This window comes from Pinus tabuliformis, chromosome 7, assembly GCF_031772625.1.
Source record: "Pinus tabuliformis cultivar Carrire ecotype Pingquan chromosome 7, CPIR1, whole genome shotgun sequence".
Taxonomy (NCBI): Eukaryota; Viridiplantae; Streptophyta; class Pinopsida; order Pinales; family Pinaceae; genus Pinus; species Pinus tabuliformis.
Window position 1 is genome coordinate 620,709,954 of NC_142293.1, and position 11,788 is coordinate 620,721,741.

The window sequence follows — 11,788 nt, forward strand, 5'->3', positions numbered from 1 at the left end:
ATTTAGATCCTTGCGAGCAAAGTTATGAGAAAATGTTGCTCGGACGAGGTTCTAGTGTGAGTGGTTTCTTTGGCTACAAAGTGTGCAGAGGGAGTGCATTTCTATTGAGCGTGCTACCTTTATAACGAGTTCCTCATGAACTATTGAGAAGTGCAGGATGAAAGTAAAACATTCCACTATTCATGGTTGTTACTCTCCATTGTGCTCGTCACTTGGGATCTCTTGGAGGAAAGTAAGTTTCCTCTAGTGGATAAGGATTTGTCAGAGGCTACACAGTTTTCCTCCTTGTGGGAAACAAAGGATGTTGTTCGTGTCATAAAGACCAAAGTCTTCTAGGTGCTAATGGAGGCGAGAATTCTCGTGGTGAACAACCAGAAGCCACGGTTGTTGCCAACTATGTTTGAACATCTTTCAGGGTACACAGAGTTTAAAGATGACTTCCACTGCATATACATCTGAGCATGTTAGACCCAGAAGAAAAATGGTTTGACCTACCTTACCTCGATACAGATGACACTATCAAGGAGGTCATCAAGCATTGGCTAACAAAGTGGAACTCTCCATCTAATTTGGTCATAGGTACTAACAAGTACGTGGAGAAGAAGAAGAAGGAAGTGGCCAAGCAGAAGGTCTAGTAGTTGGCTGAGAAGTGGAAAAAAGAGGTCGAGTAGAAGCCTAGGGTAGAAGCAGAGTGCACTGCGAAGCAACAAAACAAAAAATAAGAGCATGGCTCTGAGCGCAGTGGTAAGTCTCCTTCACTTGAGATAGAGGAGGAGGAGCAGTCAGAGCAGGCAGCGGTGGTCAAGAGGAGCAGAAGAGCACTCCCTTCTAGGTCAAAAGTTACAGGGAACAAGGAAAGGAAGGGACGCAGAAGAAATCAAAGGCAGTAAAGGTATCATTGGATCTAATTACTTTGATAGACGATGACCTGTATGAGATAGGCAACAAGGTGCAGGATACCATGGCATAACTGCTATAGCATTTTGAGTAGCAACAATAGTAGACACTGAGCACCATTGAGAAGGATCTGTATGAGCTGCAGATTCAGACAACTAGAAGCCAGGTAGGAGCAGGGAAGATCAACGCTGCACAGACATCTTTAGCACCGGGGACCACTTAAACAACAAAGATGGTTCGATCTTTGGATCTTTGGGTAGTCGTAGTGCTAGATGGTTCCTTGAGCTTAGAGGCGGTTGATGACAAGGCCATAATGAGTTCCTTGAAAAACATTGGCATAAACCTGGCTGTGCTCCCGAATGAGTATCTTCACATGCTACAGGCAGGTGTGACAACAGAATTCTGGGTGTAGGAGTAGCATGGAATAAGCCTCATAAGTGAGTATCGAGTAAACAGTGAACGGATTTTCACTAAGAAGTTAGAAGCGCTGGAGGAACAAAAGAAAATTTATGCACAGAATGCCCAGCTTGTAGCTGTGGTGGCAGAAGCCTACAGAATAGTACCTGAACTGCATATATCGAAGGAAGAACCTTTGGAGGTGAAGATTAGAAAGTTGGCTGTAGGCATGCATGACACCAAGATGGATGTTGCTAAACTCAGTTCGAGCTGAACCCAAAAATAATTGAACTAGATTTGAAGTTAGAGCCTTCAACACTGCCAGAGGTAAGGGAACAACACGAAGCTGTTGTGAATGATGGAGTCGCATTGGTGGATGTTGTGGTGGTGGACTGCACCGCACTTTTTTAGAAGGTTATGGAGGTAGTCTCGACCTACATGAAGTTCTCACCCTATAGTCCTTGAATACAAAAGTGCACGAGCTCTAGCAACAATATGTTGAAGTAAGGGCGATGACGCGCAATGTTGCTACAAGACAACAACTTGCTAAGCTGCAGCAGGTGAAACAGCTTCTTACAAAGGTGGAAGTAGTGTGGAAGAAAGAGGAAGTCCTCCGGGCTAGATTGGGGCCTTGGTTAGATGAGGCCTACATCATCTCCACCAACATTCAGGAGAATTTTGCAAACTTGCAGAGTATGCAGCAAAAAATCAAGTAGGACAGTGCAGGACAAACCACATAGAAGCTGGTAGAGAAGATTAAGCAAGGAGCCACACAGAACATGACCGAGGTAACAGTTACACAAGTGGAGCTTGGGGATATTCAGAGTAAGATCTCCATGCCAACTGAGTGACTCGAGGATGAGTCACAATCTTTGTGTTGGGGGCCTGTTAGGATGTGGCCCCCTAGGGTCAATTTTGGGGAAAATGACCAAGTTTTGCTGTATAAAGATGTAAAGTATCCATAAGTTGTGGTCACAAAGTGCGTAGATAATTAAACAGTCATAAAGGGTTTTACCCTTCTTTATGTAAGTTGAGTCAGATTTTGAAGATCTAGCCATGGTCCGTAGACCATGGGATTATACAAATAATTGTGTCTTATGATGTCTAAGGAAAGTAATGAAGTTTGTCTATGGGAGAAGTCTATAGAATTAGCGAAGAAGAGTAGGAAGAAAGACTGTGCAGCTGTGTGTGCAGAGGCCTAGAGTAGAGTCTGCAGCTAAGTGAACGGACCCCTGTATCTAAGTGCATAAGGAAGTCTTGAGTCTGTGAGAAGAACTGAGTATTAATAAAGAAGATTATTGCAGAAATTCCTGTGTTTCGCCTGTCTACTTCTGTTATGAATGAATGCGCTTTGTGTTGTGATGAATGTTGGGCTTATGACATAATGATGTATGATTTTTCACGATTTATACTATTATATGAACACAATTACTGTTAACTATTTACGCGAATATTATCTTGTTTTATGTTAAGGTTATCGAACACTTAGGTTAATATGGCTAATTTACGAGATAAGAGTAATATTTGATGCGCGTAAGTAGCTGATTGGTCTATTCAAGGTCTACAAAAGATAGTCATAGAACTTCGTGGAGGTCTAGAGGCTGATTAAAGGGATTTATATCGATAAGCCTTAAAGTATTATCAATATGTGCAAAGGAGGATTTAGGACATAAAATCACATCACGCTGATCTTTGGGTGCAAAAACTTGGTTCCAGCATCCCCCCATACTACTTCGGGTGAGACTTCAATCTACGCTATGCATATTGATGTTGAAAGGGCTAGTAGTGTAGGGATTTGTTTAGCACAACTAACTCTAAACCTAGGTCAGGACCCACTAAGCCAAGAGTAGGTTGGGTACCTATGTATCCTTGGTGAGGGAAAGGATTGGAAAACACTAGCGGTTGAGATAAAGAGAGAGGGGATGTAGGGGTAGAGCGCTGCGATCCTCAAGAAGCTACTTGAGCTTCCCATACTTACCGAATCTGAGGTAAAAGAGGACACGCATGGGTATAATGACCATATACGCTGCAACAAGCACACTGTTTGTTTGTATGAAGAACCTTGTTTTTCTTGGGCTAATCTCCCTATTGATGGGTTGTGGGATTAGGTTAAGGACCCTGAGGGGCATTGTGTGGAATACCCTAACTGCCTCGATTACCTTGAGACTGCTAGTTCTGATTACCCTTCCCCTTTTTCCTTTTCTTGGGGTTAGAAGGATTGGGACCACTTTGCTGAGCATACACTTGTCATTGTGGAGGAGGTGGTTGTTGTGGCAGAGGATGAGTAGGCATGGGGGGTTGGGGCACGAGTGTCGGAGGAGCTAAAGTTGTAGGTTGTGCACACTATGAATAAGGAGATGGGGTAACATTGGTATAAATAGGTGGTGTAATAGCTGGCGCTAGCATATGTTGATGTGGATGGGGATATGCATATGGCATGTTGGGACCTAGATAAGAGTTTCCCTAAGGAGGATTGGGGGGGGGATTATGGTAAGTGGAACTGGTCCCTCCCTGAGGTGGACCATAAATCATATAAGGTGGAGCATATGGTTGAGGATGTGATATGGTTCCAACTATGCCATCTACAACATGAGATGCCCCCAGTGCATTAGCAACATGAGGCTGAGGCAGATTAGGGATGGCAATGTAAACATAACCTGATTGGGTGAAGATCAAATCAAATCTTAAGGCTATCAGGAATGCCTCTTCCCTGGACTGGGGGAAGTGTGATGTGACATATTTAGCAATGGGGACCAAAAATTATCTAAGGATCCAATCCATATAGACTTAGTCTTCGAAATTAGGAGCTCTACAAATGCTCCTCTTTCTATGCCATTCTTAAACATGGTTGAAAGGGCGAGTGGTAGAAGTTTGATGGAAACAATTCAAAAGTTCAGTACCTATACCATAACGGAGAGGTAAATAGAGATATGACAAAAATTTTGTGCCAAAAGTCGCTAAATTGGAATGGGTTTCTCTGGGCTGGTCGACATACCACTTAGCAGAAGCTCCACTGAGCGTCCATTAGAACAAATGAAGATGGATGGAGTCTTTAGTAACGAAATTTGATGAACACCACATGTGGAAGGAGTGAAAATGATTAGTTGGATCTTCTCCAATATTACCTTCAAACTTTGGGATGTCTAAAGGGAGTTTAGTAGGCATAGATATCCATGTGGGATTGTGGAGAAGAGGATCATTGATAAGCTGGCTAAAATCTGGGATACTTACTCTAGCCATAAGAAGAAGAAAGGGACTAGGAGTGACCACATTGATCGAGGTTCCACTGGTGGGGGTACCCTGGTTAGCACCTGTGTTATCACCCGAGGTTCACGCACCCACATTGGTGCCTAACATTGTGGTAATATGGGGTTGAGAAGACATGGAGTTAGAGGATGAACTCGAAGAATCAGCAAAATCGGAATCAGAATCAAAATGTGACTTGATGGAGAACTAGGAGGATGTATTCTAACTTGATGAGGAGGATTAATATGTCCTAATGGTAATTGAGGATGAAGACCTCGAATTTGATGTGACAAATACCTAGGGGTGAAATGACGTCTAAAAAATAATGATCAAAGTACTAAAGGGTGATGATAGGAATAGAAGAGCGAAAAATAGCAAGCAAACACCTAGTGCAGTGCTGCCAAGTGTAAAATAATTATTTTAATGATGTTACTCTAATACAAGAAAACATGTACTATGAAAGAAAAGTACCTATAGCCTATTGGTGATCTATATCCTCGAACAATCCTAGATTTATTGTTTCAGACAGCCTTCTAAAGAACTTCTTACTTGATGAATTTTAATCCCCACAAGCAGAGTTGTCTAGAGAAAGGCGGGGTAGAGAACCAACTACTTGCCATAGATAGTCCTATAGGGTGTTTTTATAAGATTGGTCACTACGTTTACATTTGTCCCACGGGGGTGGTTGAGTCTTGATCTTTTTGGTAGTCAGTCACTGCAAATAATTCCCTACCATGGGTTGAGTAGCCCCAAGGAGAACTACTCGCACAATGACCTAGCCTAACCGCCTCTAAATCGGGTTTCTTACGCACTTCGACTTTGATCGTGGGATGGTGAAGGATTTTAAGCTCCCTAATATGTCAACTTATATGTCTCAATGAAAGCAATATATGGGTGTTATTGGAAGCCTATCCCACTGATCCTACACCTACACTACAAATATTATTTGACCCTAGTGCCCAAATGGGCTTAATCTATGTGTGTTGATTAATTAAGGTGTAGTGTTTCAAGTCTTGTCTTGGCGGTGTTAACCAAGCTCATGTTCTCTTAAGGTGTGAGCATGTGAAAATAATGTGTCAAGTGGATGAGTTAATTAATCATGTTTCATGATGTCATGTGATGTTGAAAGTGGAATGTTGAAATACTCCAAATAAATCTGAAAATGATAGAAAAATAAATAACCAATGAAGTGCACTAAACCTCACCCACAAGGGCTACTAAGAAACTAAGAAAGAGAGGGAAAAAAAGCTAGTCAAAGACACATAAAGAGGTGTTACGGGAAAATTTAGTGTCTTTTCAAATGACTACTCCCTAGACCTAGTAGCAAGTCTAGAACAATAGTTAAAGTAATTCCATTGCTTTTCCTATAGCCAACAAATAAAAGAAAGAGGAGCAAAAGTACCAACCTATATCTTTCGCTCGATCCCTCTTCCCTTTGATCGCTTTGGCCACTCCCTTTCATACTTAACTCGCTTGAAAGGTACCTACACACAAGCCGAGACAAAAAACCATCAAATCATACATATCGATATGTTAACTAAACATATTATAGAATCGAAAGTACAATATACATCACATAACACATCAATGGAAAAAGCATAGAACTCTTTATTCATAGAAGGAAAGATTACAACCCATGTAGATGCATGTCTGATTCAGTTTCATCCTTCTAGCTTCAAACCCTTCTCTCATCATGAAACAACAATTTGGCATGATAACATTACTCTCTCTACTAATCTCTTTCCAACAACATTTCCTTAGCTCAAAAAGTTTCAACCCTAGACCAGCCTTGAATGCTTGGTCCATTTATAGTTGAATGGAGCAGGTTAGGCCATTAATGGCCCTCATGAATGCTTTGCCATAATTGAGAAGTGGTTCCATGGAGGAAGTGATAATGGATTAAGGTTCATTCATCTCCTTCCTCATCTAAAAGTGAGCCCAATCCTTCTAGAAACCTCCAGAAGCATCCATTGGATGAGGAATCCAATGGATTTATTTGAAAATTTTGATGGATGTCACTCATCAAAGGTGATACAAAGGCTGGGTGCTATGCATAGCACCTAGACAGTGTAGTGCCTTATTACAGCCAGATAGAAGGCCACCTGCGATGATCTCCTTAGGGACATTTTTTGGATGATTGGTGTCATGAAACTCTTGGGAGGCAAGCATGATGTAGGTTAACATCATTAGGGAATGAAAACCACTGAATTAGGTGTTGATGGACCCTAATAATATAGATCTAGAAATTGGGGTTGATGTGCCCAAATTTTCCTGTAACAAGAGGTTAAAAATATCTAATGAAAAGGGACTGGGATCTAAATGCTCTAATATATTGTAAATGATGCAGACACATAGCAAAAATGAGAGGTGTAAAACGTTGCAAAGGATAGGTGTGAAGCTCTAAGACTTAGGATGCTCAAGGGGATCCTAAGGAGGAAAAGGAAAACCCAAATTATAAAGGGAGAAAAGGTAAAAGAAAGCTATTGAAAATATTTGAAAATTATTGGATAAGATCTAAAAATCAATGGCTAAAATGTTGAAAACCCTAGACTCCTCACTCAACGAATCTCTTTCTAACAATGTGGAGGTGTAATATAAACCCTAGGGGGCTTTTTCCTTCCTCAAAGAGACAAATCAATTTGATCTAAGCCTAAGGGAGACATAAAATAGGAATAAAACACCCAAACCAGTCTACAAACAACACTCTCGACAATTCTATAAAAAATTGAAAATTTTCTCGAAAAGTTCCAAAACCTAGGTACTCACATGAAACTGAGGAAAACATAGATTTTTGGCCAAAACGTTTTCTCTACAACTCACTTATGGGCTGAAAAGTGCATTAATCTCTCAAGACTCTCAGTTGGTAGATATCGCACATATTTTATCGTCTCCTACTTGGATGATACCTGTGACCTCCAGAAAAAACCAGAAAAGACCAGAATCCAAAAAATTGACAAAATATGATTTAATACTATAAATAGAAATTGAGAGGCTAAAAATAGTTATAGAAAACCTTGAAATTTTATGAAACTTCAATCACCCAAGAATGCAATTATTACACGAGTGGAGTCGCCATTTGTTAGTGACAAATGTAACTAAAAGCCAAGTCGAGTTGCCATTTGTTAATGTGAAATTTCTTGGAAGGTGTACAAAAAACACTTCACTTAAGTCACTAGGTTACAAGTGACCCTAACAACATGTTGATGGTTGCTCACGATTTAGATCTACAATAGAAACAGAAAACTTGCAATATGTTAGCGCTTGAAATTTCACCTTAGGCTGAGAAAGGTAAACCTCAAGGCCACATCAAACCATTCAGCCCCGTAGCTAGCCCTATGGGGCAGGAGAAGGCTCTCTCCGGTCAATCTCGGTAGATCTTCAATTGATGAGATGACCAAATGGGTAACACTGATATTAGGCTAGTAAACTGATTAGAAAGATTGATTTGGGGGTTTTTAATTAAATAACAGGGTTTTTCTGGGCTGCATGGGCAAAATCACAACTTGAACAGAGAAATATAATGAACAACACAGGTTATCGACTGAGGCAAGGTAGGCAAGAAATTTAGCATCAAATCTAGATTTTAAATGGGATGGCAAGACTGGTGAGGAGCTAAGGAGGGCAAACAATAACTTTGAATCCTCCTTAAACAGTAGAAAACATTAAACATGAACAAACTTATAGGCAGAGCATGGCAGGCATGAATTCTTACCTAAACACTTCATTTGTTCAGTTAGAAATGATCATGTAGTGAAATGAAACATAACAGATTACATATGAAACAAGAGAAAAACTTATGCTAAATTATCATGCCACAGGAATCTCAGAAGTCAGAGCTGTGAAATTTCATTAAAAATCCCTCTGTCAAAGACTGTACAATGGAGCTCAGTTCTCCTCCAGCACTCAGAATTTTCTTCTAACTCTCTCCCCTAATGAATTTTTTAATACAATAAATATAATACTGCTAAGGGGAAAACAAATCGACCCCAAAAACCTCTGCGCTGTTTCAACTACAATTACAAAAATTAGAAATGGGCGTTTTATCTATGCTAAACATGGAACAACCTTCTATTCTAAAATAATACAATGTTCCTCTAAATCTGCTGATGATTTGGCTAATTACGAGGCATAACTGGTGTTCAGATCCCATAGAATCAGGGCTGAGGATCAAAATAGGCAAAATTCGTTCCTAAATCGATGCTTATGACAGATGTCTCTGTGTATGTTTCGGGTTTTTACTTTTCACCTTCATTTTCTGTTTGAAATCTTTAACAATCTCACATTTGTGCACATGTGCCAGTTGTATTCATTGAGTGCTCTTATCTGCCTGCGATGTCTAAAACGCTTCCATCTGCATTGCCACGATGATTCGATGATGATTTAGTGTCAGAAACCAATATGCGTTGCCTATCTTCATCTGTAGAGACAGAACCTGGAAATGATAGCAGCATATATCACAAACATGTGGCTCGTTCATAGGCTTAGAAGGGTTCTCCGCCAAAGCACATGTACGCTATTCTTCCATTTTGTAGATCATACTGAAAACCCATTATGATGCCAGAATGATTCCATACGAGGCTCTGTAAGATCAAGTGATTCTCCCTCTAATGATCTGCGAGCTGGATTATCTGTGGTTGATGAAGAGAAACTTTTCAAATAGTCTGAAGCTGACCACGATGACGTTCCGTTTGAAATATCGAGTTTTGGCTCTTCTTGAGAAGCTAGAATTTCCTCGAGGCCCAAAAGTATGGTGTGCCTTCCTGTCCATTTCGGAGAACAACACATTTTCTGAATTTCAGGTTCAAAGGTTGAACCACTCATCACGTATGAACTTGTTTTGATGGCATTACGCTTTCATCCAAGTTAAGGTCCTCTTCCCTACTGAAGTTGTAGTTACAGAAATCAGGATTCCATGACATATAAAAGGGGATCTGAACACCATATGTAGGCAAAGATGCACTCTTCCTTGCATTATTTGGGATTAACATGGCTAGAACTTGCACAACTGCAGTCATTACAAGTCTTGACTCTGGATCCATTTGTAAGCACGCCCTTGCTAATTGAGCCATTTTTAACATGTCTTCTACTGGGAAACCATTCTTTAAGGCTGGATCCACTATTTCATTGAGTACCTTCTTCTCATCTTGTAAGAAAGGACTTGCCCAAATAACAAGGATTTGTTGTCCCTGAGGCAAAGGCATGTCTATTGGACGTCTTCCACTAATTAGTTCCAAAAGAACTACTCCAAAGCTGAAAACATCAGATTTCAAAGAAGCCCTTCCCATCATTGCATATTCAGGAGCAAAATATCCAAATGTACCCAGTAATTTTTCTGGTGAACTTGGTTGACCATTAAGATCAACACTTGTGATTGTCTTTGCAGTGCCAAAATCAACTACCTTAGCTCTCCCCTTGCTATCAAGGAGAATATTGCTTGACTTAAAGTCACGATGCAAAACCCGGGGAGTGGCTGCTTCATGAAGATATTCCAGACCTCTTGCTGCTCCAAGTGCAATACGAACTCTGGTTATCCAATGAAGTGATTCCCTACCCAAAGTTCCATCCAAATGATTTCTAAGATTGCCATTAGGCATATGTTCATACACTAGTAGTCTTTGAACTTCCCGCCCATTGTATTCTATGCAGTAGCCAATGAGTAGCACCAGGTGAAAATGATGAAGCCTGGATAAAAGCTCAACCTCAATTAGGAACTCACTATTTGTATCAGGTCCATTTCGACAAACAAGTTTCTTGACAGCAACAGTTCTTCCATTTCTAAGTTGACCTCGATAAACACTTCTGCTTCCTCCCATGCCAATGAGTTTAAACGTTGAAAACTGCTCAGTTGCCTCAGCTAGTTGTGAATAAGAGAGTTGTTGTACAATTGTGCCTGGTACCATTTCACTTTTACTGTTGAATTTGAAAGATTTTCTTCCCATGCATCCTGTAATAGATCTGAGGCATGAGCTGTCATGTGCATGAAACTCCTCCGTGAAAGATGACCCCTGGCTTATTAGATTAGTAAGACTATTTGTGCTATTATCAAATGAGACATTTGAAAACTGGATTCTTAGTCTGTACTTGTAGTGTATAAAGCAAGCCGCAGAGACAAGAAGTGCTATGGCTACCAGTATAATGCACAATATAATAGTGGATAGAATTAATTTTCCCATGGTACCATACCCTGAAAATCTAGATGCATATGGATAACTTGATTCAAGGGGATTCTCTATTCTAAGGATTGAGAAAGGTCCAAGAATTGGATCCTGCAAGATGCCTTCTCCGCTGCTATTCTTCTGAATCAAGATTATTTCTGTGGTTTTCATATCAGCATAGTTTGTTGATCCTGAAAATGATAAAATATAGATATCTAGAATGACATTTACACCATGCCTCGCAATGGGAACCACCTGTGAAGGGGACACTTGCAGAGTCCTAGCAAAATTCCTTGTAAAGCTTCTTTCCATGCTCAAAGTATAATTGGATAGCTGCACATTGAATATTTCCACAATGACAAGCAGCAGAGTAACACAGCTACAATGTCCAACATCAATTTTCCAGAAGAATTCTCTTTCCCACGCGACCCCTCTCTAACTTCATCCAACACACTTGGAGATTTTTGGTTGCTCATTCAAGGCAGCCTCTGCTACATGAAAAACTGGATTTTGATTTACTTTAAATTCGTCATCTTTGCTTGAAGTAGACTGATCTTGGAAAGATTCAAAGCTAGTCATGTACAAATAATGGATGAAGGAGCGGAATTGTTGATTTGATTATTAAATTGCCAGACTTTGATTGCTGATGATGCTTTGTTTTGTGTTTTTGCTTTTGCAGAGATAGGAGCTGAGGAAGCTGCTCCCTTTTGAAGAGCTGGAGATAAATTACATAATCTAAAACAACACATTAATGATTTCTTCTTCAAAACAGGGTTTTGAAGAAGAATCAATCTCTGACATGAGACGGAGTCTAACACAATAAAAAGTATAGATGATCCATAATAGAAAGCAATAATAAAAACATCCAATGCAATAACCCAAATGGAAAGACTTAAGTTGAACAAATGTTTTACTAAAAAGGCCTTGTGAAGGAGATCTACAGATGGGCCTACAATTCCCCCTCTATGGGATGGGTCCTCTGATATCCTTGATGCTTCAAAAAATGATTCTCTCTCTCAATATGTGAAAGACCCAGAAAAAATGTGGAGAACTCAAAATGAGAGCTCAAAGAAAAAGATGATACTGTTGATGGT

At 40.1% G+C, this 11,788-nt stretch overlaps 1 pseudogene; it reads right to left on the reverse strand.

Annotated features, from left to right (window-relative positions):
* Positions 1 to 9,072: 9,072 nt before the first annotated feature.
* On the reverse strand, positions 9,073 to 11,273 carry LOC149248966 (receptor-like serine/threonine-protein kinase NCRK pseudogene; annotated as a pseudogene).
* Between the last annotated feature and the right edge of the window lie 515 nt (positions 11,274 to 11,788).